The sequence below is a fragment of the Cyphomyrmex costatus genome, unplaced genomic scaffold (assembly GCF_001594065.2).
Source record: "Cyphomyrmex costatus isolate MS0001 unplaced genomic scaffold, Ccosl1.0 scaffold498, whole genome shotgun sequence".
Lineage (NCBI taxonomy): Eukaryota > Metazoa > Arthropoda > Insecta > Hymenoptera > Formicidae > Cyphomyrmex > Cyphomyrmex costatus.
Genome location: NW_017279252.1, coordinates 30,887 through 57,204, shown reverse-complemented (window position 1 = coordinate 57,204; position 26,318 = coordinate 30,887).

Sequence of the window (26,318 nt, the reverse complement as noted above, 5' to 3'; positions counted from 1 at the left end):
GCGTATTTTTCCGCTATTATACACGCAGTTAGAGAGACATGCAAACGCCATAACGCAATGGCATTGCTCGAGGCTATGTGATCTTGAGTAGCCCCGAGCGACTGGTCGAAAAAAAAACATCCTGTCGCCTTGGAAATTGTCCGATAGTTCCAAATCGATTCTCTACTTTACGACGTGTTCTCGAACGATCGAGCACGATCGAGCCCGGTGCCGTTGTCGCCGCCAGAACTGCATTCGCGCGGATTCGAGAAGAATTTCAACCGACCTGCGAGACCGGCGATAAAAGACGAGATTTGCATTCGCTGACGTCACGTTCTATGCCGACTGCCGCAGCCAGCGGCAGTAGTTGCCATCGCCATTGCATCCGGCGACTCGTTTTCGATCGGACTGTGAACGAGCTTGACGCAGAGCTGATGCCAGATATAGCTGTTTTGCTCGAAACCACACACTATTGCTTAGATTATTTGATGGTAATTCTTACATTATTTAAAGTTAAAATCTTTGAAATACTATTCAAATATATTTAATTCGAGGAATATAAATTTTCAATCAGTCGTTTTGTCCATTTTTCTAAATAAAACTGTCTGATGGCAATTTTTGATTAAAAAATTTCAAGAAAAGTTTTAAATACAGTAAAATTATAATTCCATTAATGAATTGAATAAACTTACTAAATATATATTAAAGAAAACCTATTCGAATTTTTAAGCAAATATTTGATTATTTATTTGATTATATTTATGAACCTTAAAAGTTTGAAAATCGCCGACCTTTCGAAATTGTGATCGAAAGCTGACCTAATGGCAACACCGTGCCACGTAAACTTTTCTCAAGTTTTATGTCGTGACAGGAGAGATTATACGGAAAACTTCGTAAGATTATGCCATCCCGATCGTAACAACGCGAGTGTTAATATTAGACAGTATAGTGTGAGTCTCAGAGAGGTCGGCAAACTTTTGACACTTGCAGGTCACATTTATCTCTCAGCCTTAATGAAGGGCCTGTGACTGATGAATATTGTAATGAGACTGGAGGGCTGTAGAGGTGAAGTATAGCAAGAACATACGTACGGTCTATAAAACGCTTAAATATTAATGTAACTTTTTAAATGCATTCACAAATATGAGATTTTAATTTATAAGAGGTGAAAAATGAATGATTTAATAACTGCTACCTGTCATATTCTGATATGAACGATGAATAATGTAGAAATAATTATTCGATTATTTAAATTCACCAAATAATTAATTGAGAGACAACGGTATATTTCCTTTTTATAAGAGGTCAAAGACAAATACGGGGCCGATAACTCTCTAAAAACAAAGATTATTTTTATTAATTGCGTACTTCTCACGTAATATACAGGGTGTAAATGAATATATATATATGTATATAAGTGTTAAATATTCCAGAGAGAAATACCATATTTCCACGATTAACATATAAAAAGATCCAACCTTGGATCTAATCAACATGGATCTAGAAACGCTTAATTTAAAAAAATGATTTTACTATTTCACAGTATCAAATAATTAATAAAACAAATAATGAACATTTAAATGATTTTTAACATTACATAGTAGAAAGTATCAGTTTTGGAACTATTAAAAGTTTTTTTTAATCTTTTTTACAGCTGGCAATAATATACGTATGTATGTGTTGAAAAATCTATAATACTGGACTGTTGGGAGGAGCCATTTGAAATTATAAATGTTTATTGAAAAAAATATTTAATTAAATATGCAAATATTCAATAATATTTAAACGTTCATTATTTGTTTCTCGTTAATTATTTCATATCGTTAAATGATAAAATTCCTTCTATTTCAAACACTTTCTACACCCATATTCATATAAACCTTTAAATATTTAATTAATGAAAATATATATGTCTAGAATATTTAACTCTTATTGATTTACATTTTGTATAGGTACATGTTTCCTAAAAAAAAACATTATTATTTATTATTTCTTGAAAGTTCAAGGTATTACATCTACTCTCCCTGGGACCTACAAGCGATGGCTTTCTTCGTGCAAATTGGGTCATTCGATGTCATTCGTGACATCATCCATTGCGAGATGGAATCTATACAGCAGTGTGAAACCGCGGAGCCGTCGAAGTGGCAATGCATGTCCAAAGGCAGTATATTCTCATAGACCTAGTCCCAGGAGGTAGCTGGCTTTCACGGCAGTGCCGGAGGGTATTTATTTGCGTTCCGCCAATTAGCCAGCCATTAGTCGAGGTTGCGGCAACGCAGATACGTGGAGCAGATTCGTGGCGGAATAATAACCCTTTTTGCCCTTTAGTACTTTTCTCATTTATTCTCCGCCATTCTACCTTGTAATCTACTTTTCTTTCTAATTCGTATATTAGACTCCGCGTACACATACAAGAGCATTATACATAATTAAATTAATAATGTATGTGTTATACTTACTTATATGCTATCGTATTAAGTCATATAAAGTAATTAGAATAATTAAAAAAGTCACAATGTTGTGATTATTATTAATACTTCGCTCTCCGTCCGTAATCTCAGTCTTTTTTAGAAAGAGTAAAATTTTATTGTCAAATTTCTTCGAAATAAAGAAGAGCGTTAAATAAAAATTTTATCATTTGAGTTAAAAAAATATATTTATGATAATGTAATAGAAAAGGAATGAAAAGTAACTTTGATTTTTTCCACATTTTTTTGGAAGCTAGCACAATAAAAAACTTGAACTGGATAAAAAAGATCTACATTGTAAGAGTAATAATGCGATTGCAGATGAAGAATTAATAAGCTTCATTTAAAAATTGATAAAATTGCATAAAGTGATTACAGAAATAGCACAGTAATTACTACACTTATTGTTAAGTTATATTGTAGAGCCTCGATGTATATATCATACGCTTTTAGCGTAGCGAGTTATATAATTTAAAGAGAGTGATATGTCATTGTCGCTTATCTTGCATTTTATTTCTATTTTCTAAAAGCTTTTATCAGCGGCTTCAATGTGGACTTTGTTTGCGTCGTATCGATGAAAATATGATTTTTTTATGATAGAGTCGACAAAGTCTTTCTATCCATTTATAATCATATTTTGCGCAAAATTACAGGACTGCTTATTAGTACAAATTAATGCACAATGCGATAGGCTAATAGTATGAATAGATATCCGTTTTGCAAAACACCATCGAATATAATCGATTCTGCCGCGTCATTAACAAGGTTCCGAGAGAAATTTGCATTCGCAGCGGTTGATATACGGCAAAACTACGTTCGCGTTGGCTGTTTGTGTCGCTGCAGCCGCAGCTGCCTTCGCCGAAGTCCACGCTGCCTGCGGACCGAATTATGCGGTGCCGGGCATTGAGATACAACAGTAGTGCTGCCGCTACGTAACAAAGATATGAGATTCATTCAATTAGAGCATGCCGACTATACAACGACAGAATACAGAGGGGAAAACACTCTGTAGTCCTGTGGCCGGCGATCCGAAGAGGAATGGACGCGGGGCGATGCAACGCGCGAGCGGTCGCTTAAACAAAGGTGACAATCGTTCGTCGTGATTCGCATAATTTCACTTGACGCGCGGTATCCCAACGTGCATCTCCGGTGTCGCGTCTGTCTCTTTACTTGTCGGATTTCTCCCTGTCGGCTCTCTCTGTCGGACGGTCCACTGGTAGTTCCGGCGTTTGCGAAGTCGCACGTTCAGCGCCGTCCTGAAATTATAAACGAGTCGAGCGGGACGACACTCCCGACACTTTGTGCTCGCTTAATTATTCCGCGGTATGCGAGACTTTCGGCGGATGCGCAAATTCCTTTGCCCAGTGCGCGAGTTGTACTAGACATTGCATAGCTACTGAGGAGAAATTAATTTGAGAAAAAGATCGCAGAAAGAACTAAGTGTATTGATATTTTTTTGCAACAAGTATAAAATACAAATACAAATAGAGTAACTTCAATATATGTACGCCGCATTATTAAAAGTGTAATTTATTATACAAGTATTATTTACTATGTTTGAAGTATAAGTAAATTGTACTAATAAAAATTTCATATCGTCTACTACAACACTATAAAAAAAATATTAGGAAACTCAAATATTTATTTTTTATGTTTAAAAAACTATTTAAAACTTTTGCATTTTTGCTACGAATATCCTGTAGAGATAGGATATACGGCTACTCAAAAATAAAATGTACAATATGACTCATGAAAAACTTACAAATATACTTAGAAATAAGACGTAAAATGGCACCGTAATATATAAAATGTGTATATAAAATTTTATTAAGAAATAAGGATGATAAATATGTATGTATACAAAATAATAGATAATAATTTTTATCTTTTACATATATTACAAATGTTTGATATAATTTATTGCATTTATTGCATTTAACGACTGAATATAATCTGCGTACTTTGTGTGCTTTGGATATAAATTCTGTGCTCGTTAAAAATGCCATATATCCTAAATTGATGAAATATACGAGACATCAAGCTGAACAAAGAATACAAGAGCGAAGCACCTTTTATGTATATTTTACTACTCTATTCTTTACTATCCTTCTACACTTATATGTATATCACCAAAATAGCCATTAAGTCTTTTGCACTCCCATACAATAATCGTTTTATGTAGGTTATAATATGATTGTGCTTTACTAAATTAATAAATCAATTCCACTGACAATGGTTTTATTAATATTAAATAGTAAAAAAAACTGAAACTATAACATAATATAATATAAAAACATATGACGGAGTGGTTATGCAAATTACCATCCTTTTATTTTTCCTAACTTATGCAGCGTAAATTTTAGCGCGAAAATGCTGAAGCTATGCTATGTACTATATACTATATACTTTTTAAGCAAAATCGTTCTAGAATATCTAAATTAATTAATCAATACTATACATTAGCATTATTAATTCAACAAATACATAGAAGAAATAAATTTGCTATAAAATATCTAAATATTTAATTAAATTTCAATCTAAAAATAAATTTTACTGGATTATTAGAATAATTATAATATATAGGACATTCAGGCTGGTTAAAATGTTTTATAGTATTGCTCATCATGTTTGAGAATCTTCATAAATGTAACGGTTAACAAAATTATTCTCGTTCTACATTTAGTTAAATTTCTAGATACTTGAGCAAAATTATTCTTTTTGTGTGAATATATTAAGTAAAAGCTATTTCTTTTTTAGAACTCCAACGCATAATATCACGTCGCATGACATTAATTTCAACATACGCATGCTAGTGATTATTGAAAATTTTTCTCTTTATAATAATAACCAAAAACAATATTGATAACTTTACGAGTTACAAAGAAAGCACCTAGCTATGGTAGATTTAAAAAATTATTAACAACGAATAACACATAAAGTGAATATAATTTGCCACGGACAATAGTCAGATTGCCCTATCGAGAGAGTAAACCAATTAACAACATCATAGAAAGCTGCGTCAAATGCAATCTTTGTGTTATTTGTTACTATCGCTTCAGTTTCTTTTGATTTTCCAATTGACACGTAACACTGAGCATAAAAAAAAAAGAGCGCGTGTCGCGAAAAACGAGTGCAATCAAATTTTCTCGATGATTTACGCCTGCCGCGCGACTCCCTGGGGCGAATCAATTTTGGAAGAGCGAGAGGGGGAGGCAGTTAGAGCAACAGAGATATCGGGGATAAAACGGGGAATGGGTATGGTCAAAGGGAAAGAGAGAAATGCAGAGAGAAAGCACGAGAGGGTTGAAGCGTGTATAACAGTCTCGCCGGGGAAGTCCATCGCATCGCGGTGCGACAATCTGCATTAATGCGTTTCTCGACCATTGGCCAGAACTGCTAAATATTGGGTCGGAATACACGCAGGCATCGCTATTAACATGTCTGATGGGCAATTTCCGGTGAAACAAGCCAAGCACGATAAGCTGAAGAGTCGGTGGCTAAAGAGTCACATATCGCGTCGAGACAGCGTCTGTCCGAAGGCGGCAAGAAAGCGCGGATAAAGCGTCAGGATGAGATAAAGAAGAAAGTATATAAAGTCGAGACGTGAAGCGCTTTATTAGCGGCCGTGTCTCGGGAATACTTGAAAAAGCATAGCGAGCATGCGAGGACAAAAATTCCGCGGTGACAGCAGAAAAGAACACGGGAGAAAAGACGCTCAATGTACGCCCGCGATACCGCGTATACACGTTGCACTAAATGAAGAGCAAGAAATTGGATTATTTTCGACGATACACATGCAAACGGCTGTTATTTATTCATTTATGTGGAAGAACTTATGTTGGTTTCTCCAGTTTTCGTAAAATTGACTAAAGAAAAACGGAAATCTTGTTGTACATAAGTATGTATTTTAAGATTATATATATGTATAAATTTTATTCAAAGAGTTTCTGTTAATCTGAATTTTTTCCTTTAAATTTTATTCAAATTTAAAGGACAAAATCGAGAAGTTAGTTACAAAAAAAATTAAATACAAATATGGAATAGAAATATAACGATTAAATAGTTGAGTAACTGTCAACATAAAAAATGCTTTGTTGAAAATTGAGAACTGAGTCAAAAATTTGCCCAACATATTTACGACATCTATATCGTAACAGGTTATATTTGAAAGCCGTTGGATTTCAATAGAACCGATATATCCCGTTGCCGCGCAATCGGAAGTTAAATATGCCCTGTTTTTTTATTCATGCAGTAGACTGCACTAGAATTTTCTTTTTCGCTTTAACTGCGAATATGCATCTATTTTATTTTAAGTTCCAAAATGTACATTATTTTACACAGCTCTATAGAAAACAAATCTATAATTCTCATCGCGTTGTTACGTTGTCAACTTAGTATTCGTTGTAGTGAATCAATCGATAAAAATCATAGGGAAGATTTCTACTGCGTTATCCGGACTGTCCAACAATCACAAGAGATTAAAACGCAACTAGAGGAGCTTGACATTCGGACAATCGAACGTGATCGCGCGAAAAAAAATGTTTGGAAAAATCGCGAAGGCCGCCGATAATGCCGTAAGCAATGACGTTTCATTCGTTTATTCGATAACGCGCGCATCGAGTCGTGACGTACGGTTTATACGAACTGGAAGACTGGGTGGACAGAAAATTCGGTGTTGTGCGGTGCAAGCGAGTGCTCTCCCTTTCCCCAAAGCGAGGGAGAATGGAACGGGATTGTTTTTTCTATCTCTCGTTTCCACGGCGCGCCATTCATAAAATCGGCCGCGAGGTGCGGGCTGGCCACTCTATTTTCCGCACGACTTAAAGTCGATATCGCCTCGTATCATTCGCGAATATACACTGGACAAGATGAAAAATCGTTGTCCACGATGATCGATTTGTTTGTTCCAAAATTCCCAGTGATATCGACCTACAATATAAAACGTGTCCCATCTATACAGAAAAATAGAAATATTCGATCTTACGTATAAATCTATAATAATATTTATATTATTGCTCTATAATATTTGATTCTGTAGTATTAATTGTATGATGTTTATACAGTCAGCATCTATCTCTTTAAAGATTAAGCAAATAGTATAAAAATATATTATTAATATTTCTTAAAGTTCTTTTCCTATTTAAATAAATATTTAATGCAACGTTATTAAAAAAAAATTATTTACATGAACATTGAAATATCGATTAATATCGATTTGTGTTACTTAGTATAGCTTAATATCAACAAGCTGTGATCTACAGATTTTCGGATCTACGAATCTATTTGTGTGGTGAAATTAGAAAATTGAATATACTGATTCCGGAAGCATGGTGGTCGATGCAATATTCATTTCGGATTTCATCGATAAAGCGTGATAATCGAATTCGCATGCTAAAGCGACGGTGGTTATGAAACTATTAATGTGTCGTAGTCGAGTATGTAATTTACAATTATGCATAGTGAGATATAAATCCGTTATTAACTGTTATCCAATTGTTATATTTTAAAAATATATAATTAATTTTTTTTAAACACAAAGAGCGAATAACGGTAATGCCGACAACAATGTCTTATCTTTAGTTTTCAAAATTATTAATTGAAATAGCAGATATCTGAAACAAATCTTATATGCAATTCATATCGCTGAAACATTCTTTCGCTCTTTCTCTCCTCTCTCTCTCTCACTTTCTGTTTTTCTCTTTTCTTTTCTCTTACTATAGGAAAAGTGGATTTACCTCTGCTCTGCGCGTGCTCGCCTCACAGCAGCAAACGGAAAACTTTCAACTTCGGAAGTTCTGCTTACAAGATTCATGCTGCGTTAATTCTTATAGGGGCGTGACGTTGCCCTCAACGTACAAAGAGTGTTTAAGTTTCACTGCGGCGATATTGAAAAATGTTAAATTTAGTTCCGGATCGCTTACCATTACACTTGTTATAAGGTAGAGCGGAGAATTAAAAGAACACGTTAAACGAAAGTTTGGATAAAGAGACATTTAAAATTTTAATTTGAGTTCAAGTCAAATGTGACACTTTATTCGAATCACGATTGATTTCCTCTTAAAACGATATCGACTTTCAATTATGTGCTTTGTCTTATGTATAGTTAATTTGTGATTAATATAGCAAAACTTTCTTACATCATAGAAGTACCAAGAAGCTAAAATTTCTTTGCGTCGAGAACGGAAAATCTTTCTTAATCAAAACTCTCTACTTCAAATCTTTAAATTTATACTTTATTAAAAAGTTTCATTTATTATATCATCAATCCTAAAAATTATTTTATAAAGAATTTTGATTCTATTTTGTATTATTTAGAAAGTATATTAATAGAAAACGGTTTAAAAAATTCTTGATTAAAAAAAGGTGTAATATTGTATATAAAACGTTTAATATTTGATGTAGTTTATCTCATTTCTCTTTCCATTTCCTCAACTGAAATATCTGTTCTTAAAAAAATAGTTTCAAAAACGAAATATTAAAGTTTTTCATATTTCATATATCTGTACTATATTCTACACGAAACACGTTTTTCGTCGATCTTTCTGATTCGGCATTGGCGTGAGATAGGGCGCGATAGCGGAAACGGCAGAATGTGCGGCGCTAAAACCGATAAAACGAATTCTGGAGCGCGTCCAACGGCCGCGAATCGAACGAGCCCGGGGTGACGATTTTCTCTCAAGCTCGCAAACACCACTGGAGGATCGAACGGCAACTCAAACGACAAATTTGCGTCACTCGGCAAGTTTCCCGAAGTAATGATTAAAGTAACGCGAGATGCACAGATTACTTCGGTCGTTGCTCATTCGAAGCGGGAATCAACGAGGTCAGTAAGTCGCTCTTAGAATCGCTCTTAGAACCGGTGCTCAAATTAACGGAGTCTAAAGGTAATTCCATCGATCCAGTAATCGCCTTTGAACTTTGAGTAAATTGTCACAAGCGACTAATATAAAGCTTTAATTAAGGAAAACTTTCCTATTTTTTTTTCTTTGTAACATCAACTTTCCTCTTTACCTAACGAGTGATTTCTTTTCCTCTTTCTCTATTTTTTAACCTCTGTAAAGTTGGCATCTCATTTAAACAAAAAAAATGAAATGTTTGACACAGTTTGGAAAGCACCCCGAAGAGTTCTAGAGTTCCTCCCCAAATTTTTAATATTCGATTTTTTGTGTTAATTCGCTGGATATTCTTCGCAATATATAAGAAATAGTTAAAAGATTTATTTATTTACAGTATTTTTTGATTACACTGTGTGACCGATTTCAACTTTTAAAATTTTCCAAAGGGCGCGTGGGTTTGATTGTGTCGGGAACACGGCCCACTATCATTTTCCCAAGATTTGGTAAAGTTAGATCGTAGAAGAATGGGGCATAAATTTGAAGTTATTAATTTCGAGGAGTACCAGTTGCGCTATTTTCATGGTTTTGAGATCAAATATTATCACAAATACGTACACGCACATACATACACATACTCACACTCACACTTATGCGCGCGAGCGCGACTTTGTTTTACAAATACATGAGATAGAATTAGATAGTAGGATCTGTGAAGCTGGCACGACATTCTGTCGATATCAAAAAAATTACAACAGTTCCAGTAGCACTTTTCATAATTCTACAGTTCTACCTAGAAATAAAAAATAGTACCGCAGTTTTAATATGAAAAAAATTAAAATTGAAAATATGGCGTGCTAACTACGCGAATCTGGCACGTCAGATTTCTTCTAAAGTACAAGAAAAAAATTAATATTTGCACTTTTAGCGACAGTTCCCGATAGTTCTATTAAAAACCAACTAAGATATGCATTTTCAAAATAAAATAACAACATTTAACAATTTTTATACATCCTATATATAGAAAATAGCATAAAACTTCTAGAAAAAGTAACGTGCTGACTATTTCTATCAGTTTCAACGGCAGTTCTCATTAGTTCTCACAGAGTTCTATGCAATGCAATCATTTATAAACAATCATTCTACAAGTGTCGTGCTGGACTCAGGTATTAAAAAATTGATTAAAAATATGTAGAGGTCGGAACTCTGCTTATAAATGATTGCAATGCATAGAACTCTGTGAGAACTAACGAGAACTGCCGTTGAAACTGATAGAAATAGTCATCAGCACGTCACTTTTTCTAGAAATTTTATGCCATTTTCTATATATAGGATGTATAAAAATTGTTAAATGTTGTTATTTTATTTTGAAAATGCATATCTTAGTTGGTTTTTAGTAGAACTATCGGGAACTGTTGCTAAAAGTGCAAATATTAATTTTTTTCTTGTACTTCGGGAAACATCAAGTTGAAAACTACCGTATATTAGTAGATGATATGATGACCGCTTTTAAGAATATCGGCGTTCATAGGTCATTGAAAATCCATTTTTTACATCACCACCTTCAATTTTTTAAAAAGCAGCTTGCTACAGAGTCAGACGCACAAGGTGAAAAATTTCATCAACAAATCATGCAGATGGAATGTCGATACAAAGGAAAATCTCTACTTTCCATGATTTCTGATTTTTGCTGGTCAATTGCTGAATAAATTTAATAGTACATAGTGTAACAGTGGAGGATATTTGTTTATTGCACGGCCGGGCACGAGCGCACGAGCGCCCGTGCCGACCTATAAACAAATATGCCCCCACTCGCTACACATAGAATTTTTCATTACAAGTGCTCGTCGTAATGTTTCCTGTACAGCAACGTTTTTGCGCAGAAGAGTGGGATTAGAGAAATAACTCAACGACTTGAGGTATTGGCTATTTACCGCATGCAAAAGCGTTAAGGTATAGGGCACATTACGTGCACGCGTGATGAAAAAAAAATTAACATGCGCATATATTCGTTATCATATATATTTGACCTTAAATCACGCTACCTGTATTCCTCAAAATTCACAACTATAAATTGATTCCTCATTTTTGTACGATCTAACTTTACCAAATCCCTTGGGAAAATGATAGTGGGCCGTGCCCCCGACATAACCAAACCCACGCGCCCTTTGGAAAATTTTTGTGGTCACACAGTACTGTTAGAGTTGCGTTTCAAGACCGACGATTGTTCGGCGCGCAATTTTGGAAGGTCTACATATAATGAATTTGTGGCTTGTAGCTCTTTTTCCTACTATTATTAAATTAAAAAGGATATATAATATATAAAACATTTAATTTAAAATACATATATATATGTAAAAATGTGCAATATATATTCTAATAAAGTCTTCTCCATAACTTAGCGAAGTGATTGTCTTCCAGAAACGATCAACGTATAATATTTCAAATTATTTTATAATTCTCCCTCCCCCTCCTCCTTTTTCTTATTTTAATTAAATTCGTATCTCCTTCGACTATCAAAATTTAATTTTGACGTTTTATCTAATTACATCATTGGATATTTTTTAACTACGAACTTAACATATTTTTACTAAAAAATGACGAATTAGTTATGCAGTATTTTATTAAAAATTAGATTATAAAGAAATGTATATTTTTTGTATTAAATTATTTATATTATTTTTTATATTATTTCATATTATTTCATATTCGATCACTTATACATACATATCTAGCGATTGGTATGATTTCTTGTTGTCTTTCGTGATTTTTATATAAGAAAATAAATATTTTAATATTTAGATACGAATTTGAGTTTTATTGGGTTAACTTTTATCGATTGTATAGAAAGTTCCGATGTTACAAATTGAAATAACAATTCTTTTTGTCTATTTGCTTACTTTTAAATCTAGTCGAAAGCGGTGTATAGAAACATTCGTTATGCCTTTGCTTTTTTTATTTTTTCTCTTGTTCTCCCCTCCCCTGTTCCTACACGCTTCCTGCTTCGTTCTCTCTTTCCTTTCTTTCTTTTTTTCCTTTTACTTTCTCTCTTGCCCTCATTTTATCTCGACAAACATAATCGAGAGAGGAGGCTCACGAAAGCGATGAAAAAAAAAAAATTATTTGCGCGACGGAGGATCGTAAAGCGACCCTACCACAAAAGAGGGGAAAAGAATCGATCGGCCTTATAATCTGATTAAGACTCCGGTTGCCATTGGACAGTGACTCGTGCGTTCACTTATATATTCTACATACGTACGTGCGAATGTATGTGTATACATACATCTGCACGTCGGGGAGTGAAACGTCGGGGCTCTCTGTACACTCCGATGGGCCGCACCCCGCCATAAATAAAGTCAAATTCGTGGCCACTATGTGTTAAATACATAGGATCGCCCGCATGATCGAGACAGGTAACGCGAAGTCATCCGAAAGGGAAGTTAGATTGTTAGTTCGACGACATAGACGACGATTTCGTTACGGCAAATTCTGTATTCCGATCTGTATTTCTGTATTCCGTTTATCGAGCGTTTAAATCTTCTGACGCGCAACATGAGCCTTACACGCGTTCGAATCCGCCGAATATTACGACGCACCGTCGGTCGGACCAAAACCGTTAATCCGCGCGGACAAATGTTCGACAATAAAACCGTAGTACAATGGAAAAGCGTGGAGAGTCAGTTATGAAAAAATGGTCTAAATCTCCTGTATTTTTATTAAGCCGTACAAAGGGAAACAAATATACGTTTGGAAGAGTATTAGTAAAAGCAACAGTAATTAATGATATTCATACGTAAGCGTATTTTGAAAAATTTTCCTAAATCTTCTATGCGTTTTCATAAACTATTCATATATAAATATATAAGGCTATTGAAAAGAATCTATACACTCTGTTAATTATCTGCAGCATAAATCCTAAATTCTAGAAATTTGACTTTTGGGGGCTTTTGTCCTAAACAGGCGGTTACTGAGCTAAGGAAAGTCGAGTGAACTAATTTGAAGTGTCGTAAAGTGCACTTCTAGCAGAAATGCGAAGCCCGAGTTTCTTATACGTGTGCACTGAAGCTTAAACAACGACGCAAATTTGGAAAGTCGCGATACTGTTCTGACGTAATTGAATGAAGAGATAGAACGTACTTAAATGCAGTCATATTAACGTAACGCATAAATTGCACTTCTCTCTCTCTCTCTCTCTCTCTCTCTCTCTCTCTCTCTCTCTCTCTCTCTCTCAATGTTTCTGTAGCTATTTTATCATTTCAATATTTTCTTAATTTTTTAATTTAATTATTTAACAAAAATTCTTTTCCAAATTTAAATTTCTTTCAACTAAACCATAAAGTTCTCTCTCTTTCTTTCTCCCCCTCTCTATCTAGATTTGTCAGCGTTATTTGCTTGAATGATATCGTAAGGCTCTTTGGGTACATGAAGGCAGTCTGTGATTCGAGCAGAAAGGAACCTCGAGTCGGCGATGCGCGTTATTCACGACGAGAAAAGTTTCGTTTCGCGTGAGAAGTGCGAAACTTAAACGATAATCTCATAGCACGACAAACTGCTAGACGAACTGTTAGTGATATAGATGCGGATATGCTGCTTTTATCATCATCAGGCTCAACGAGCGGATATCATTGTGTGGTCGCGACTATTAAATGATTATTTTCCGCAACAGCGTGTTCCAGATCGTTTCCCACCGCCGCATTGAATCGAGAAAATCCATTCGCAGTCGTACGGGCGTGAAAACCCGCGAAACGATCCCATTTATTGTTCATACGGCACGTGTATTCGGTATTCATCGAAAAATCGTTCGCGAAATAAGTTTCGAAACTGAAGCCGAAGCGCGTACGAATCGAAAAATAGTATGATGAAACGTTCACGAACAGAACGAAACGTGAACGATAACTCGGCAATGAATGGCAATGTCGCTGTTTATTTGTCTATTCGTAAAATGATTTTCTTTATCTATCAATGATAATATTATCAATGCACCTATATATCATAATTCCACCATAATTTTTAGAAATTAGCAGTCACATTTTCTAAAATTATCATAATACATATCAAAATATATATCATAATTTGTTGTAACACAATTTTTTGTTAACATTTAAGGCTCTTGTTCACTCACCACTACTATCTCAGATAGTGACGTCAAAAACGAGAAAAAACATACGATAAAAATTTTTGCAAATTATATTTGAAGAGAAATATTTTACAATAAAGCAACATTTGCAATTGATAGAATAGATTTATACAATACACCGAAAACTATATTCTCGTTAAAAACTATTTCAGAAAAAAATTAAATCATATTTATTTCTATAAATTATTAATTTGACAGTTGTAAAAGTATAGCTTATTTTGTTTTTGGTTATATATGCATAATTCATTTTTAGATACATAGTTATTTATTCATTACTGAAACAAAAAGAGAGTTTTTGGTACATTTTACAAGTCGAGTCTGTCGATTGTAAATGTTGTTCTATTGAAACAAATTTCCATATATTTTACACGGATTTTTATTGTGTATTTTCTCGCTTCTGACGTCACAATTTGAGACAGTGATGAATAAATAGGAGCTTCAATTATTTTCTATTCCAAAATATGGATATCTTTGAGTTTGTATTTCCATATATTTTACACGGATTTTTATTGTGTATTTTCTCGCTTCTGACGTCACAATTTGAGACAGTGATGAATAAATAGGAGCTTCAATTATTTTCTATTACAAAATATGGATATCTTTGAGTTTGTCTAAGATTTTAGGCAATGCTGAAATCGCTCTATGATCATCACTATACAAATACATTAAGTCTGATTCTTTCAACTGATTTTCTACGAAATCGCGTGCAATTACACAAAATTACGTGCACAATGTGACTATAAAATTGTTTAGAAAAATATTTGTATTATTGTTGTCAATAGTGGTAGTCGCTTTTATTTATACAGCACATTGTACAAAACTATCACGTGTCACTGTATGGGAAACATCGTTCAAATACGCGTCTAAAATTGCGGCCGGATGAAGGATAGCGCCGTTTTCATCTTCGTACGTGGTACCGACGATGGTGGAAATCAGCGACGCGCGTCATGCGGCGGCGAGAAAAATTTCCTCACGCGGATGAAAGCGACGGTATTGAATGCAGAGCTACATACGGGGTGTTCTGGTTTGTTCGTTCATCTATGAGTGGTTAGTCTCTCTGTCATAAATAAAAAAAATGTTTTTATTAATTCACTCTTGGATTTTTGGTGAGTCAATCTTTTCCTTTCTTAATTTACTCTTGACTTCTTAGTCAACACTGAACATGATATACTTAATTACTGTTTTAATTTGAATTATTAGTCTGCTCCCTTTCATGAATATACATGATAATGTTCCCTCTGGAAATGTTTCATTTGAAGGAAGACCCATCATGATTTGCCTGAGAGTGGGAAATAACCAATTATATGTTGTATTACATACTGTATTTCTATGCTGATGATGGTTCAAAGCAAAATCGAAATTCGTAATTACGATATCATATATTAATTGTACTTATAAGGTTTCATTATAGATACTTTGTTTTAAGTTATTTATGTGTGCATCACAAACTGTGTTTTGACTCTTACACCTTATACTGTAAAAAAAAGTATGTAAAATTATATGAATAATACGTATAAAAATTATTGAATTTATAATGGAAATATATAAAATTGTGCGTTTTTACTAAAACTAAACTTAAAATTAAAACTTTATCTTTAATCATATAAATGTAAATATATCTTATATTAGACAGAAAATTGCATTAATAATATATTTTTTATTTTTTGTGTAAATATATAAATTTTTGTAATATTATGTAATAGCAATATTTCACCCATAATATGTTTGCATTTTTATGGTAATGTATAGAAATAATATAGTTTGAGAAAAATTGTTTGAGTAAAATTTGTTGAATTAATGAATATGTAACTATTTCTATGAACTTGAATTGTAAATTCATTTTTGCGAATCGTTTAATTATTATAAGGAAGAATAACTTTATTGGCAGGTTGTGAGTTTAATTGTGCAAAAATTTTTAATGTACGTCTCAAAATTATCTACTATATCTATATAATTATAGTAATTTTATGTGTGTAACGTTTTACAATGTATCTTTTTAATTTTTGTTGTTTTACATTTTAGAATCCTTATATTTTAATTTATATTTTTTTCTTAATGAAAATTGTAGTCGATATCACAATTTCTGATATTTAATATTAAATATACAACGAGATTAAGCCTTAAATCAGAAGGTTATTATTCTCAATACAAAGCATAGACCGCGCACGAACGTTACGCAATTGCTCGCTACCCGCTTTCTATTATACTTTCGATTACATTGTAAAATAAGTCACATAATAGTGAAGATACAAACGAAATAACTGGAGAACAAAATAACAGATGCCAATGAATGCGACGTTTGCCCACGAGCGGCTGTGTTGGCACATTAGATAATATCGATTATCAATTACGACGCGTATCACGGCAACGTATCGCTCGCCATGGTTGTTGAATTCGGATTTTCGCAAGCAAATCGTATCGACCGATTATTTGCCATTAATAGATATCTCGTGCGCATGTCATACGTCTGATCAGAATTTAAAGTTCGTGGCAGTCTTGTGGTACGAGACGAAGCCACGAACAAAGTAAATATTACAGTGAACGGCACATTTCTCTGAGCTGGCTGTTTGGTTGCTTTTCGTTTGATTGACACAAATTGCTCATCCAAGCTGTTTCCTATTTCATGCTTTCAAAGGTTACAGTTGTTTATTCAGTTTTCATGCCAGCTCGTACCAACGCTCTAATATTTGTTAAACAATTCTTAAGCAATGAGAGTGCCAAAGTACCGTAAAGCACACAAAACCGATGAAATAGCCACGTAGTTTCTTTTATTCCTATAATCTGTTTACATAGAGATCAAATGGATCATAGCCCAAGGCGACAAGATTCCGGGAACAATATATTTTCAGCGGAAAGTAAATTATTGACTCGGAACTCTGTATATTTTGCGCGATAGTTCAACCAGCTTTATTTGAGTCGTAAAGTATCCTGGGGCAAAAACTGCTATTAAAAAATAACATTTGACATTTGTCTTCATTTGTTTTATGCATATATTTTATATAAAATAAAAATTATTTCTCAATCAAAAAGTTTAAATGTAAAAGACCATCCAGCTTTTGGAGTATTAATCGTATTTGTAGATTTTTGTATTAAAATAATATACATACATATTTAACGAATTTAATGCTTGTAATCTTTTTAGAAATCCCCCAAATGTCGTTGAGGCACGCAATAACAAGAAACATCTCGGTTTTCATTGCGCCAAGTACTGATACGTATCGTACAAGTCGAAAAGGCGACAGCAAGAGAGGGACAGAGTCAAACAGGGTGATCTTGTTTGTGCACGTGGTGTTACAACGGACACACAGGAGAAACACAAGGCAAGGGTGAGCCAGTTGGACACGGGGCAGACGAACGGACAGAGAGGGTGATAAACGGGGTCGGTTCGCGTACGCATATAAAATATGCTGAGGCCGCGCTATCTCGCGGCCGATTGCCTGGAAAACTCACGCGAAAATATCGATCCTCGGCCACCTCGCTTGTAATCTGATTAAGCAAGACCAACGGCTCGACCTGACCATAGGTATAACAGGGTGGGTGGCGTAGAGCGCGGCGGAGTTCCGAGCCGTGAACACCCCCGACACGTGCGTGTGAGGGTGCGCACACTTACGCGGCGCCCCGGACCCTCCGCAATGTGCCGTATATGCACACCGGCCGTTTCACGCATGCAGACATATAGGAACCATGATTCTGATGTTTGCACGCCATTTCACCCTCTTGTCTTTCCTCCCTTCGAACCCGTTCGAATCCTGAAGGGTCGTAGGTTACGACTGACGAACGAGCCACGATTCAGTCGTCCCTAAAGCTTCATTCACGTTGTTTGTAGAGTCTCTCGGTAGGAATGGATTGGCACAAAATCGACGAGACGTTGTACAATGCAATTTACACGAGACATATAGTTGTAATCTTGTAATATTGGCGTAAATCGGTACCTATCGTGAAAGAAAATCGTCCGATAGTTGAGATATGTCTCGAGATAATTTTGGCGCGCGTGAAGTATAATAACTAAATTGATCGAGTTGTTTGATAATTATTGTTGAATAAGTATTTGTATATCTTAAAAATAAAATGATCATTGGAAAATGAATTTTACAATACAATTACAAAAATAAAATTAGTATTTAAACATTTGAAAGTTTCGATATTATTTTTTTATATAAAGCATTTTTTGTTTGACAAGTTTGTGTATAAAGCATTCTGTTTTAATTTTTTAATAAAAAAATCACGTATTCATTTTTAGATTTTGTTTTTCTTCTGCTTTTATTTTTCAAATAAAATCGTAACATTATTAAATTATATAAATTACTTTATTCAAATTAATCCACTGCTATTATTAATGGTCTATTTTATGAATAATTCAAACATGCGAATATCGATCCATTTACACGAACAGATAAGAGCATAAGTCAAACAAATAAATTACGCTTAATTCCAGTTGACGATATGTTTTTATCGTTATATTTTTATTATTTTGTAAGCAAGGAAATCTTAACAGGTTTCTAGAACAAGATCAATATCAGTAGTCAGATGGAACATAAAGATTCTCACGCGAAATTCTCGAAACTCTTAGATAACATCTTTTTATCTTCATTGTTTTAAGACCAGTGCGTTTCTAGAAACGCTTTGTGGCGATACATCAGTTGTTTGCAGCACGGTTTAGCATTATTGTCAATACCGCAAGGCAATCTCCCTCCTCGAGAAAAAGAAAGAGCTGATATAAACACGAATAGTAACCGCAGAAACAACCGCAGGCGATACAATAACTAACCGGTCGACTAAGTATAAGGTTTACAGGCTAAACTGAATGTAGGAACGTAGTTTAATTTCCATTAAATTTCGGAAATTTCGCGAGCGAGCCTGTTTGCCCCGGGTACACACACCTAATTTGCAACTATAATTTTGCACGGGAGTACGCGGTTCAATTTCGCATGGCGGCTCTCTTGCAAGTCGTTACAGAATCTACTGTTTTCCGCAGCTGGTTTTCCGCAACTCAATCGACCGTACGACCATTGGTTTTCGCCGAGCGAGGTCCGTGAGTGCTGTTGTATGTTCTTTCCACGTTCAGTAATAAAATATCTGACCCGCGAGGTCGCGCATCTTATTCAATAGTTAGATCCAATTTGAGAAATTTCATACCAGAAGCCTGCTATTGGAGAACGTGAGTGCGCATACGTGGAAAACGATCGCATCCTCGATTCTGCAAACGCAAAGCTCGACAAAGTCTCGACCGCTTATACCAATATTGCCTTCTAATCCGTCAGAAATATCGTTCGTGCTTTCCACGTAGACACGTTGGTATCGTATTTGTACGAGAATAAACGGGAAACAGAAACAAAAACGTCACGGCGGTAACAAGGAACTAACTGCAAACATCGATAAACGCTTTTTCCATTTGGCGCTGTAAAGAAAAAGAGAAAGAGAACACAAGGCAAACGAAATCATCTAACATTCGCTTAACTGGCGTCAAACGCGCTCCAAACATGTAAGAAATTCAATCGAGAACGCACGCAATGCTGCAGTACGACACGCACTGTGAGCATGCTACTTCAGATTAGATATTAACACTAAAATTAGATTGTTTCTCGTTGCGTACCTAATGCTTGTGCATTATAATACACGCGTAGTCTCCTTATTCTCTCTTAGCCGTAGATTTCTTGTCTAAGTACTATGTATATATAGGTAAACTAAAGAAATATAAGTATGAAAATTTAGATGCAAATGCAGTTTATAAAGTTTTAGATTTGAAATAAAAGTTTTAGAGAGACTCTTTATTAAGTGAAAAATAGATTTATTTGTGCGAATATACGCGGGTACAGTGAGAAATGTCACGGACGAAAGAAGAGGCAACAAGAAGCGAAAATAACGGAGAAGTATTCTCATATACATATTACAGCCGTTAGGAGGCAACAAATCATACATATTAAATCAGACTATATCTTGTGGATATAAAAAAGGGAAAAAGATGATACCATCACAATTATCGATTTAATATTAGTTTAATTTAATATTAGTTTAATTCTTCTTTTTTTTTTATTTTCCCAATAAACACCAACTAACAGTAATAACGGTAATAAAACATTAATGTTATAATTTCACACTGGACAATGGAATGGCTACAACATGTACAACATGTGTTGTATTACATTTATCTTGTTGAATGTGAAATTATAACATTGATGTTGTACGTTATTGTTAGTTGGTGTTTACTAGGTTCTTGTTCACCAGCTTTTATTGCTACCAGATTTCAACGTAGATTTGTAGCATACAGGCCGACGCATATAAACTGCGACGAGATAAGATTCAGCAATACATTTTGACTGTATGAAGGCTGCGATTAAACTAGATATTTCTCCAGGTTCGAAAACCCATCGTATTGCAATGTAGTGTGCACGCCGCGAGAGATGGAATCACGACTCGATTGGTATACAGGCGAGAACTCCGGACTGTGGTTAAGCGAACGACCTACATATTCGAAACACGAGAGACTTCGATTCTTCTCCTACGGTAACTTCCGGCGGCCACGCGATACGTATGTAAAACGCAAATGCTGCCGATTCTTCTCTTTTGAGTTTTGATGCTCGATATAAAGGTGCGTCCAGACTTGTAACGTATCGTATCGCCGTAATGTTACAAATGGTAACATGCTACAGTGTCACGACCCTATTTGCGACAGCGACATATACAGGTAATTCCACAAGCGGCAAAATGTCACAAGTCTTTTTCTCAAGAGGTATACCCAGTTGACAATAAAAAAAATTTTTTTTTCTTATTTCAAGATTTGTTGGGCAACGGTGTCCTATAAAGAATCGCGACAAACTTTAAAATGGGAGTTCTGCTCGCCATTCTTAACAATTTCTGAGAAAACAGGTTAATAATACTTTACTTGAATCATCCTGTATATGCAGACCATATTCTGTCCGCCAAGCGAAGGCGGATGTTGGCTCGCTGCAAAAATAGAGAATAAAAACAAAATAGAGCAAAGAAGCAGATGAAAATTTTAACTTTATAAAATATAATACGTATTATAGCCACTACGTGCGCGTATACAGCAACTCTCAATTAATGATCTATTATTAGCTGTTTTATTTACCAAAGCTAATTATGCATATATTAACATATACTTAAAACACATCAGTTTGTAAATTAAAATAAATGTCTAAATATTCATAACTCTTAGCACTTACAATTAGTTATATGTATTATACTTTATTACATATTCTTGCATGAGTTATTGTAATGTTACAAGTCTGAAAATGCACTTTAACGATAGCTCGAAATAAAGTTTACACAGGCCTGTGCGTACTAGTGGATGCATGCCATCGTAATAGTCGCATTAATCGCTCATCTCCATTATCGAGTCGATTGAGTCATAAAGATTTCAATGGCCTTTCAAATTGTCGCAAGTGACCGGGATACGAGAAGAATAATAAAATGCATTAACGATATGGAATGGCTTATAACAAATTAATGAACTTTCAATGCGATAATATGACCAACGAAATCACTATCACATAAATGTCATTGTCGTCTTGCATACAAAATGCATACACGCGATTAACTGTTGTTAATAGATCAAAATTCGTTTAAAGCAATTTGTATAATCAAGCATGATTGTTTGATAGTACTGCCTAAAAATATGATATAAAAAAAAAAGGGAGAAAATGAGATTGATCCTCTCTAACTCGAGAACCTCGATCAGAAGAGTAAAAATAAACGAACACTGGACATATTGTCAGCAATACCCGTATCTATCTCAATCGTTTCATTCAATAAAGTAAACGTATTCATATACCAGATGTGTTCCTATATCTTTGATTGAATCAAGACTGCGCCAGCGCACAATTTGTTTACGAGGTAGGATTTTGTCTAATAAAAACATCAATCTTTTCGAGTATCTCTTTTACACTTCCTTTCGACTTTCATTCCGAATCGTTGTAAAAACTTATTATTCATCAGTGGAACCAACAAACAAAAATGACGGAGCGTGTTTTATTCGACACAATATTATAAAATCTTCAAAATTATGTCGAACAATAGCAACATCGTATATAATTGTGTGTAAACTTCAAGATTATTACAAGCGATAATAATTCTCGATTGAATTAAAACAGTCGCGAAGGGATGTACTTTATTCTCTCTTTCTACGTCAAACCTTGTATATTGAACGCGTTATATTGTTTGCGGTAAACATGCGCAACGCCGCCATGATTGGACGTCGCGCACGTATTGAATATGATATACAACGTGACCTCGTATGCGCGCAAATTGAACTAATCCTTGATAATGAACCATTATGGCGCAGGGAAACATCGCTCGTAGCATCGCTCGGCTTCTCGCGATATCGTAGATGCAGTCGCTTGACCGCGCGATTAGTAACTTAACCGGGAATAGACGTGCATAATCCCTGAACATTTATCGTTTGTTGTGTTATGCAGCGGATCGGTTTACAACGATACCACGCATACAATCTACAAGGATAATACTCAGGATGTCCGGCAAATTGTACTGCAATCGACATGTCGTAAAATACAGAGATAGTATCTAGATAGTACCATGAACCGTATGATATGTCAAACGTATTATCGTTATGTTTCAAATCTGTTTTTTCTTCAAAGCTATGTAAGCAATTAGAAAGTTATTACATGTTTTTATTTATTTGCTTCATGAAAAATTATATTCTAGCCTATAATTACTGTGAATATCCGCAGATACCTCTTCTCATTTATTATCGTATAATATTTTTTCTACTCAATCGTATTTACATATTAATTTTTAATTAATTATAATTAATGTATTCATGTATTAATTTTTCTATTTTGCATAAATGCCAGCTTGGCTCATAAAACTCTTTTATTTTCTCTATCACGCTATATCTAAATAAAAAAATCTCTATTTTTTATTCTAATTAATTTTATCATATTATACATGTCTAATAGTTGTAAATTTGTTAATTATTAAACCATATTAAACGAATAATACAAAGATAGAAAAGTTCATTTCATATTCTAATGGTGTTTTATCAAAGCAAATAAAAATAACAACTACAGCAATCAGTTTATTACTTCTTTCAGTAAGATATAAAACTGTTATACATGTATATAATTTTAATAATAACACAAAGTCAGGCCACAGTATATATAAAATTAAAACTTTTATAGCGTTTTCGTTCCATTGCCACTCTTTTCATTTTGTGACTGAGTTTCATCTCCGTTTCTTTGCTTTTCCAACACGCGAGAAAATCGAAATTACAATCCAATCTAAATGATTTTAATCTTCTAAATATTTTCGATCTCGTCGTAGTCGGGTTGCGTTGGGAAAATCATTTTCGCGGGTGGAAACACGTAAGCGTTATCGTTGCTAATTGAGTTTACTGCGCAACGACCTTTCGACTGTTTTGGGATCGCGATGGCTCGGTGGCCTGTATAATTCAATATGGATATAACTATGACATATATCGTAAAATGAGATTGCTATTCTAAAATCGCACTTTACAATGCCTCATTCACGATCACACACATATAGTATATGTATATAAGGCAAAGGGATAATGCAATGTGCAAATAATAATTTGATCAAAAATCAAATTTTCTCTCTAAATTAAATTATTACGCTCACGCGCACGGCGCGATCCTTTTACGGGTAAATGATATTGATAGTCATGATGTTATTGGTGCTAATTATAACTAACTGATAATAAACATTTTCACGATCTCATACATTATCCACTCAATAATTCTTATCAAGGTAGTAATCGATTTGATTAATAATTAGAAATGTATTAACTAGTTTACAAGGAATAAAACCCACATTTTGGTCAAATTGTGAAATCGTTAAAATAGAGCTTTTTATCATAAACGAGCTGATAATCGTAATTTACAGTAATGGTAAATATGAAACCTACAAAATGCATTTATCATTTGCAATCTATCACTATTGCTATCTCGTCAAAATAAATTATTAACAAGATAGCAATAATAATAGATTGCAAATCAAATAGCTATGTATTTCGTACTATTTTTTTTAAGTAAACATTAAATTAACGATTATTTTAAGTTAACATTGCAGTGCACTTTGAATTTCATAATAATTGAATTTTCCAAGTACATATACATTTGCATTTGCAAAATTATCGTATATGTCAGTTTGAGTTCATTTACCACGATTTTATATATACTATCTGCACTCTATGTCGTTCTATTAAACCGGTGCCGGTATAAATGTATATAATAATGTCAGTACATGTCAGCACGATTTTTCAAAATTAGATAAATAAGTGAAACACGAATTAAATGATTGAAGCCTTCATCTTTCTACATTTGTTCAGATATCTTACAAAAATTAAACAGGCATTATTTGACAAGAAAATCGTGATACACGACGATGAATTCATTGTTTTAATCCAATCAGATTCTTTTTTAATTATTTTGTACAAATCAATTAATTTATATTTCATATGTAATATTCTCTCTTCAATTTTGTCTCTCTCTCTCTCTCTCTCTCTCTCTCTCTCTCTCTCTTTCTCTCTCTCTCTCTCTCGAAATTTGCTTGAAATTGGCAGATAAATGTCGTAGGTTACAATCAGTCTGTTGGGTTTCGATGCGCATTTTGCATTGTCCTGTGACACGAGGAATACGTGCGATCGATATAATCCCCGCGAATAGTTTTACGCGTAGGTGGACGCCCGGCGAGATTAACGATTACATTATGTTTTAACGATCTGGATCAATGCGGGATCGTCGAGTCGGGTAAAGCCGATCACCATATCGTGCTGCCTGCACGTCCGGCCGCGCTCTCCAATCGATTTGTCAAACTAATTAGAGAGTCGCGCGCTTGCGAGAGGGAATCGCAAACTTGCGATCACGCGAACCAAAGCACACACGTACGCCGTCAATTTGACAAGTTATCTATCTCGTATAGACGTAGACTTGCGCATGCATTCGAGCGGAGTTTACCACGGTTTAAACTACTTTCTCTGGTCAGAACTTTTCATTCAATGTTGAAAGAATTTGTGGAGAACGAATAACAATAAGAAATAACTAAAATCTTAAATTCTACTTTAGAGAAAAATATTTACTTTAACTAATAAGAATATTTTCAACTTAAAAGGATTATTTACTGAAATATGATTGATTTACTTGTAAATAAATTAGAATTATTTGTATTAGACATTTAGAAAATCAAATGGTTTATTTAATTGTTTGTGTGCACATAATATAACATAATATCGATTTTATTTCTATAAGTTTCTTAAGGAGGTTCGAGCGTTACTTTGGAGTCAAAAATACAACTAAAAACAATTAATTGTCATTATAGCGATTCGGAATCATGCGGAATATTAGTGTAATATAATAAATTGTGGATATTATTTATGTATTAGTAAATTATTAGTGAATAGAATATTAACAAATGTATAAGATTGTCAACGAGAAGTCGAGTATACACTTGGCAATGTTGCACTTCGCGACATGACGGGCAGTGACAGGTCATTGCGAATTATAAGGGAGAAATACAAAATCGGTATAAAGGTCGATTTTATACAAAAAGAAAAATAGAATGGAGAGAGAATGTCATTGCTGCTTATGTTGGCTTCGTATTAGCTGTGCACTGCGGCGTTGCCAAGTCTGTTACTACTATCTATTACTATTAATACGATCCGTGAGGTAAAGATAAACTTTGTGATAATAAAGCTTTAAATCCATACGGTCAAATCCGATTGTCCTGTTTTATACACAATTGTTAATATTTCATCTGTCAAATCCTAGTTTTACAAAGTCCTAAGTTGGCTGAGTGTGATGATATAAATCGGTGATTATCTACTTCGGAACTACTGTCTCCTATAAGACGCTATGTTAAAATGGTTAATTTCAGAATGATATTATAAAAAAAAATTATACGGTCAAT